The following is a 7,749-nucleotide window of genomic DNA, read 5'->3' as shown; positions in this document are numbered from 1 at the left end:
AAAAAAAAAAAAAAAAAAAAAAAAAAAAAAAAAAAAAGCAAAGCAAATCTCCTAATCTCCCACCTCTGCTTCCTTTCTGGGTTACAGACATGAACCACCTTCCTAGTTTATACAGTGCTGTGGACAGAACACGTGGCTTCCGTGTCGCAGCCGCAGCCTTCTTCCTACCTCAAACTTCTCTTTTCGTGAGGCCTTTCATGTAGCCTAGGCTAGCCTCCCAAGTAGCTGGGATTGCAGGCATGTGCCACCACACGCATTCAGACCCCGATGCCGTTGTGTTTTGCTTTGACTTCATTCACTGGGTGCGGTGGGGCACACTTGCACCACAGCACGTGGGGTCGGGCAGCCTGAAGACGGCATGTTGGGGTTCTCAGGAGGACCCTCTCACTGGCCCTGCTACAATTTCTTAAATAAACCTGTGCATCCCTCCATTCTGTGCTATGCATGCATGTGAAGCAGTGTTCTCAGCACTGAGGATTATACAAAATCAGTTAGCTCTGAAATGCCGCTGGAGATGCTCGAATTTTCAGCTAAGATTTAGTTCTTTGTTCATCTTACTAGAAGGCAAATTTGCCTTCGCCTTTTATAGTTGATGATAAAATTGTATATCTGCACCAAAGGATTACCCTAAAATAAATTCTTGAATGATTTATTTTCAGGAAGTGTTTGACTTGTTTACCTATTTCACATACCCGTCTGCCCAGTCATATAAAATGTCAAGGCCTATCCTTAGGGGTCAGGACTGTAACGGAGTTTAAGCCTTACCTAGAGTTGGGTTAGAGGTCAAAGGAAAAATTCCTTTCTCCCTCCAAACTGAGGCCCAGTTCTTGTTGGAGAAGTCACGCCCATGGCTTCCAGAGTGACAGAGAAGTCCCTGGATGCTTGCTTGGGGGGGGGGGGGCACTTCAGAATAAAACCATGGGAGAAGCGTACTGGCTAATGGTGCTGCTGCTGGATCCTGCATTTCCACAAAGACAAATAAATGCCTGAACTCTTCCGTGGCTCACCAGCGCCCACTACCGACAAAGAGGAATATTACTTTTGTAAAAATCGAAAGGTCTCCCGTTTCTCCCTTTCTATTACCCTCTTCTTGGTAAGACAATGAAAGGTGAATTTGCTGCCCAGAGACAACCCGTTGATAACTATCACTTTTCTGTGTTGACTGACCCTGCTTTATAATCTTGTCTAGGCTGCTTTCCTCAGCTTTGAATATTACTACTGTCATGTCTACGTGGGTGCTCTTTACTCCTCTCTGCCACACACACCTCCATCAGTTTCCCCAATCTCAGGTGGCACCGTCCACGACAGCCTGCAAATCCCCGGCAGTCACCATTCACTTACACACAGCCCATTGCGGAGCACTGTGTCCTCTCCGACTCATATCTTCAATCCATCCATGTTGTCGTCTGAAATCTCCCAACTGTGTGCTACAGACACCCCTTGGTTTAGCTGAGCCCCCACTTGCCTCCTGAATCTGTTCCCTTTCTCAATTCTGCAGCCAAATACCTTCCAGGAACACCTTACAGGAGGAATGGCTTGTTTTGTCTCATCTCGGGCAAAGTGTAGTTCATCAGTACAGAGGGCAGAGGGTCTTGCTGTGTAGTCCTAGCTGGGCTGAACTCTATATAGATCAGGCTAGCCTTAAACTTGCAGGGCTTCTCCTGCCTCTAATCCCCAACCCCTGCATGCTGGAATCAGAGACATGTACCATCATGCCTGATTCCAGGTGTTGTTTTTTTTTTTTTTTTGAGGGGGGTTGTTTCAAGACAGGGTTTCTCTGTATAGCCCTCCATGTCCTGAAACTCATTCTATAGATCAGGCTGGCCTCAAACTCAGAGGTTCACCTGCCTCTGCCTCCTGGGTGCTGGGATTAGAGGTGTGCACCACCACCACCTGGCTTTTATTTTCCTATTTTAAAAATGTTTTTATGCAGACTAGTTTTGCCTGCACGTCCATCTAGCACATCCATTCCCAGTGCCCACATGAAGGCCAACAACTTTCCATAACTCCTGCTTCAGAGGATCTGACACCTTCTTCTGCCCTCCACAGATGCCAGGCAGTGCACATAAATACACACGTGCCATTCCCAGGAAGACCAGAAGGTGTGGGATCCTCTGGGTGCTGGGAACTGAACCCAGGTCTTCAGCAAGAACAACAAAGTGCTCTTAATCACTGGGCAAAGTACTCTTAATCATTTCAGCCATGGTCCTCCCAAAGGTTTTGGAATCAGTTTGAGTTTCTCTAGCTCACCCCCAAGAACCCTGTGACCTCTGCTCTTGAGCAGTCTATCTTCAATGGCTCCACTTTCACTCAGTGATCCAGCCAAGCTGTAGACAAGATACAGCATAGCCTCAGGTCGATTCCCAACTCCGTGCCTTGCCTAGCAAATGGTATTCCTCACCTGAATCTGGAGACTTCCTCTGTCTTATCATCGCCTCTTATAAACAAAATAGTACCCTAAAACCGACACTTGCGCGCCTCTCCACTGTGTCCCCTCCAGCACAGCACTGAGAGAGACAGAGCTGGCATGATACAAATGCAGCCTGAAGGGTGAGCAGAAGGAAGGGCTAGGGAAGCCTTAACTTCGAGCAGAAGCTTGTGGCAATTCCGAGGAAGCAGGAAGCAGGAGTTGATGTTCTGAGGGCAGACCGGGTAAGACCACCAGGGAAACCTGAGAATCCATCATCTACACTTGAGCTCTGCTGGTCTGAGGTCCACGTCAAACCCCTGGAGTAATGTGTGTGCAGGAGAGAAGACGGGCAGAATTCCTACAGACCTAACTGAGCTGGCCTGTGAGGGCAAGCGTCCCTCTCCACAGCTGTGTGTCTTAAAGGGTGATCTCAGGATAGGAGCAGGGGCTGCTAGTTAGGCACCGAGAAATAGAGATCAGGCCAAATCTAAAATAGTAAAAAACCAACTTTGGTGTCATGGGGACAAGAAGCAAAACTTTAGTGGCCCACACTCTGCATTCTGTCCGCTTAATTCCCAAGACCCTGAACTCTGGCTTTGGAAGAAATAGTGCATTGTACTGACTACAATATGTCATCCACAGTCAGGACAGGCCTCGAGCCAGGTGTGGTGGCCCATCCATGCCTGGAGTCCCAACACAAGAGAGGTGGAGGCAGGAGGATCAGAAGTTCATAGCCAACCTCTGCTGCATAATGAACTTGGGGTCAGTCTGGGCATCAGATGCTGTCTCAAAAAAAAAAAAAAAAATGCTGAGGGTGTGCTGTGAGGTCTGCTTTTCAGTGTTGTGGCTGTCCATAAATTGTCCATGCTATTGTTCTTATGTAAGGAGTCCTAATTAAACACAGGGGTCAGTAAGGCAGGCTTAGGTGGGACGGTGTCCTTGGTCTGCTTTCTGTGTCCATCTGTGGGGAAGAGACATTTGTTCATACCTTCCCAGAAAAGTCATGAAGCCAACTCCACAGGCCTTTCTTTCCAAGATAATTCTCTATCCCCTTCCCTCCTACCCAGCTTGTGTTTCAGACCAAGACAAATTTGGAGACAAAGGAGGCCAGTGGACACTGGTGTAAGATGAAACATGACCATGTGGAGCTTCAGACATTGTAATCACCAATGACAAGCTGGGGCAGGGGCCTGGAGAGGTGACTCAGTGGTTAAGAGCATTGGCTGTTCTTCCAGAGGACCCTGGCTCAAGTCCTAGAACCCACAGGACGGTTCACAACCTTCTGTAACCCCAGTTCCAGAGAATCTGGTGCCCTCTTCTGGCCTCTGGAGGCAAAACCCCATAAACATACAAATTAAATTTAAAAAATTGACAGGGCAATGAAAGTTTATGAACACCATGCAGATTAATCATTTTGGGACTAAGCCAGTGCTTTAACGAAGATACGAAATAGTAACTTAGTAACAGGTTTCCATTTGCGACTGGAGCAAAAAAGTACTCAGTGTGATAATTTCCCCTTTAAATCAATGAGCAACATCAGAATTGGCAGAGGAGCGATAAGACACGAGGGTAGATTGTTCCACTAATGGCCTCAATGAGTCAGAGCTTCCAGGGCCCATGCTCCAGCTAGTTCCTTCCCATGCTGACCTTGGTCTTGTCCACTTGCCCGCCCGCCCTTCCTTCCTACAGAGTCTTGTTTTGCAGTCAAGGCTGGACTCCAACTCACAATTCTCCTGCTTCAGCCACCAAGTGTTACCAGCTTGGGCTATGATGCCAGCCCAGATGCCAGTTTCTCCTTTGCATTACTTCCCCTTCCCTGCATCATTTCCCTCACTCATCACCAGCGAATGTAAATTTCTTTTTGGCTCCACCACCTAGAATTTAACAGTATTTCTTTTCTTTTCTTATTTTACATTTTGAGACAGGGTTTCTCTGTGTAGCTCTGGCTGTTCTGCAACTCTCTCTGTAGACCAGGCTGGCCTTGAACTCATATAGATCCTGCATCTGCCTCCCAACTGCTGGGACTACAAGCGTGTGCAGCCATGCCTGACTCATTTTTAATTTTAAAATAAAATTTTATTTAATTTGAGACAGGGTCTCACCATTTCTCTGGCTGTCCTGGAAATATCCGAGTAGACCAGCCTGGCTTCAAATTTGGAGAAATCCTCCTGCTTCTTCCTCCCGAGTGCTTAGCTAGATGAAAGGTGTTTACTACCATGCCTGTTTTTTTTTTTTAAAGACATTACATTTCTGTGTGCGCACACGTTTGTACTTGCACATGTGCATGCCACGCCACACACTGAGGGCAGAGGACAACTTGCAGAAACCAGTTCTTTCCTACCATCTGGGTCTCAGGGCTTGAGCTCAGGTCATCCGGCTTGGTCGAGTGTGTTTACCAAGTCAGCCATCTCCTTGTCCCTGGCCCTCAGAACTGAACTCCTCAGCAGAGGGACCTTTGTTCTATAATCTGTTGAACAATAGGCACTTAAGGAAACCTTGAGGGGGGAGTCCAGGAACCCCCACTAGGTAAACGGTGAGATAAATGATTAGCCTGAAAGCAGGGACTGCAGCTCAGGTTGGCGTTTGGTGACTGCACTCGGATGCGCCACACACAGCATCTTGTATTGAGCCTATGGACACAGGCCAGCCATCACTCCACAGGAAAGGGGTGTGTTTGCAGTCAAATGTGAGTGACCACGGCCCTTCTAGCACCTTCAGATTGTCCCAGATGATGCATTTATCCACTATGGTGGTGGTTACATTAACTTTTTTTTTTAAAGATATGTAGAGAAGACTGGCCTCAGACTCACCATGTAGCTGATGATGAAATTGAACTCCTAATCTTCCTGCCTAAGCCTCCTATCATTAATGGCACGCACCATCATCATATGTGAACTTTTCATAGTCAGTGAGTAAGTCATACATGAATGCATTTGCCACACACACTGGTTGGGACACCGGGTAGGGAGTTAGAGCAAAGTGAGGGAAATCTCTGCTTTAGGCTTCTGGCACCTAAATGTCTGTTGACATTTCCAGCTTTCGGACTGGTGGACGCTATGATTGGAATGTGCGAATACATTCCAAAGATTTTACCCGATGGTCAAAAGGAGCCAGAGACAGACAGAGCGACTGATAAATGGCTGTTAAGCAGACCGAAGGACAGTCTGAGATATGATCTACAACATTCCAACTCTCCAAAATCAGTCTATAGGATCTTTAACCCGAGTGTAGCTTTTTAGAACACATTCCAAGGCAGACAACACTGCTCTGTTGCCTCTGACATTCCTGAAATGGGAATTGAAACTAGGTTCTGTTTGTGCCCCAACTATCAATGCTGTATAGCACTGGCTAACTTATTTAACTCTTAGGTCTCAGTTATCAGTTATACTCAGATTTTTTTTTTTTTTTTTCTGAGGCTTGAACCTATGGCCTCTGCAGGCGGGAGCTACTCTTCTATAAAAGGTAGGAAAGGAAAAGGGTTTGTGGTGATAATTGCAAGTTGCTCACACATTTTGTAGTGAAAATGGAGCTAAGGTTTAAAAGACTGTTAAGAGTTCAAGCACCAGCCGGGTGGTGGTGGCGCACTCCTGTAATCCCAGCATTTGGGAGGCAAAGCAGGTGGATCTCGATGAATTCAAGGCCAGCCTGGTCTACACAGAGAAACTGCCTCAAAAAACAAACAAGACAAGTGGGGGGGGGCGGGAAGAGAAGGAGGGAAAGGGAGAGCGAGCGAGCAAGAGACAGAGAGAGAAACAGAGAGATTAGTTTAAGCAAGGAAGCCACGAACACTAGGGATGAGAAACAAGGAAGTTTGAAGTCAGGTATGAGATAGCCAAGGGACCCGATGAAGCCAGGTCAGTGTCAGCTGGCCTGACGGATATACAATATATAATGCTAGTCATTATTACTACCCCCCCCCTTTGGTTTTTCAAGACAGTGTTTCCCTGTGTAGCCCTGGCTGTCCTCTAAGTCGTGCTGTAGACCAGCTTGGCTTCAGACTCACAGAGATCCTCCTGTATCTGCCTCCTGTGTGCTGGGACTAAAGGTGTGCGCTACCGCTGCCTAGCCTGCCCTTCTCCCTCTCTACTGCAGCTAATTACAGCAGACTAAATTGTAGGATGGCTGCTAACAATCCTGCCCTGCTTTGCTGATGCCGTGGTATTTTTCTGCTCTAGTAAATAGGGAGTAAATAGGGAGTCTCCCTCACTTTGCCTCTTTTAAACTTTTAGAAATCATGATTCTTGTGTGTGGATGCATGTGCCATGGAGGTCAGAGGACAACTTTGTGAGTTGGTTCTTTCCTTCCATCCTTATGATTTGGATTCAGGTTGCCAAGCCTGCACGGCCAGTCTTTCCTCACTGAGCCATCTCTTTAGCTATCTTACTTGCCATCCTCTTTAATAAAACTTGCCTTCATCTCACTCCTGCAAGTGCCTGTGTCTTTAATCTTCATAGACCTTAAACATCCAGCTTGGAAACCGGGAGGTGGTGGCGCTCGCCTTTAATCCCATCATTCGGGAGACAGAGGCAGGCAGATCTCTGTGAGTTGGAGGCCAGCCTGGTCTACAAGAGCGAGTTCCAGGACAGCTAGGGCCTTTACACAGAGAAACCCTGTCTCGAAAAACTAAACAAAATCAAAACAAAACAACCCATCTGGCTTGGAGCCATTTTCCCAGGCTAATTTGATCGTGTCTGGTACCCTAGGTCCTTGGGTCAAGTACAACTTGGGCCATCAATAGCACACAAAACTCCTGCACCATCCACATGTGCTCTGGCTAGGAAGGTATACCCACAGCCTTCCTTTCCTTTTTTTTCTGGGGGGGGGGGGGAGATACAGGGTTACTTGACATTAGAGTAATACGTCACCACAGCTGGCTTTTTAATTCCCAGACAGGGTCTGAGTCGCCCAGGCCAAGATACCCGGGATGAGAACTCTTGATCCTGTCTCCACTACCCTAGTGCTGGCATTACAGCCTGGTTGCTCTTAGATTAATTCCCTTCCATTTAAAGTCCTGAGATTTATGAAGGCAAACCGAGAGTGTCAGTTCTGAGGGCCACCTGCCCAGGTGCCCTTGTTCTTCCTCGAGGTGAGCAAGAACTGAGTGCCCAGGAACAACAACAACAACATAGACTCAGAAGAGATGACAAGCATTAATCAAGACAGAAAAAAGCATTCAGCCAGTCGGGAAGGGTGGTTTTTCCATAGCTGGAAGATTGTCTAATAGTTCCGGGTTGATCATTTGTAGGGCTTATGGGCTCTCATCTTCTTTCTTTTCTTTCTCCCCTTTTCTATTACTTATCTCCTCCATCCGGACGGTTCTTGGCCCCGGGAGATAACGA

The sequence above is a fragment of the Alexandromys fortis genome, unplaced genomic scaffold (assembly GCF_014885135.2).
Source record: "Alexandromys fortis isolate MF-2015 unplaced genomic scaffold, M_Fortis_MF-2015_v1.1 scaffold_56, whole genome shotgun sequence".
NCBI lineage: Eukaryota > Metazoa > Chordata > Mammalia > Rodentia > Cricetidae > Alexandromys > Alexandromys fortis.
Note: the sequence above shows the minus strand (reverse complement) of the source record.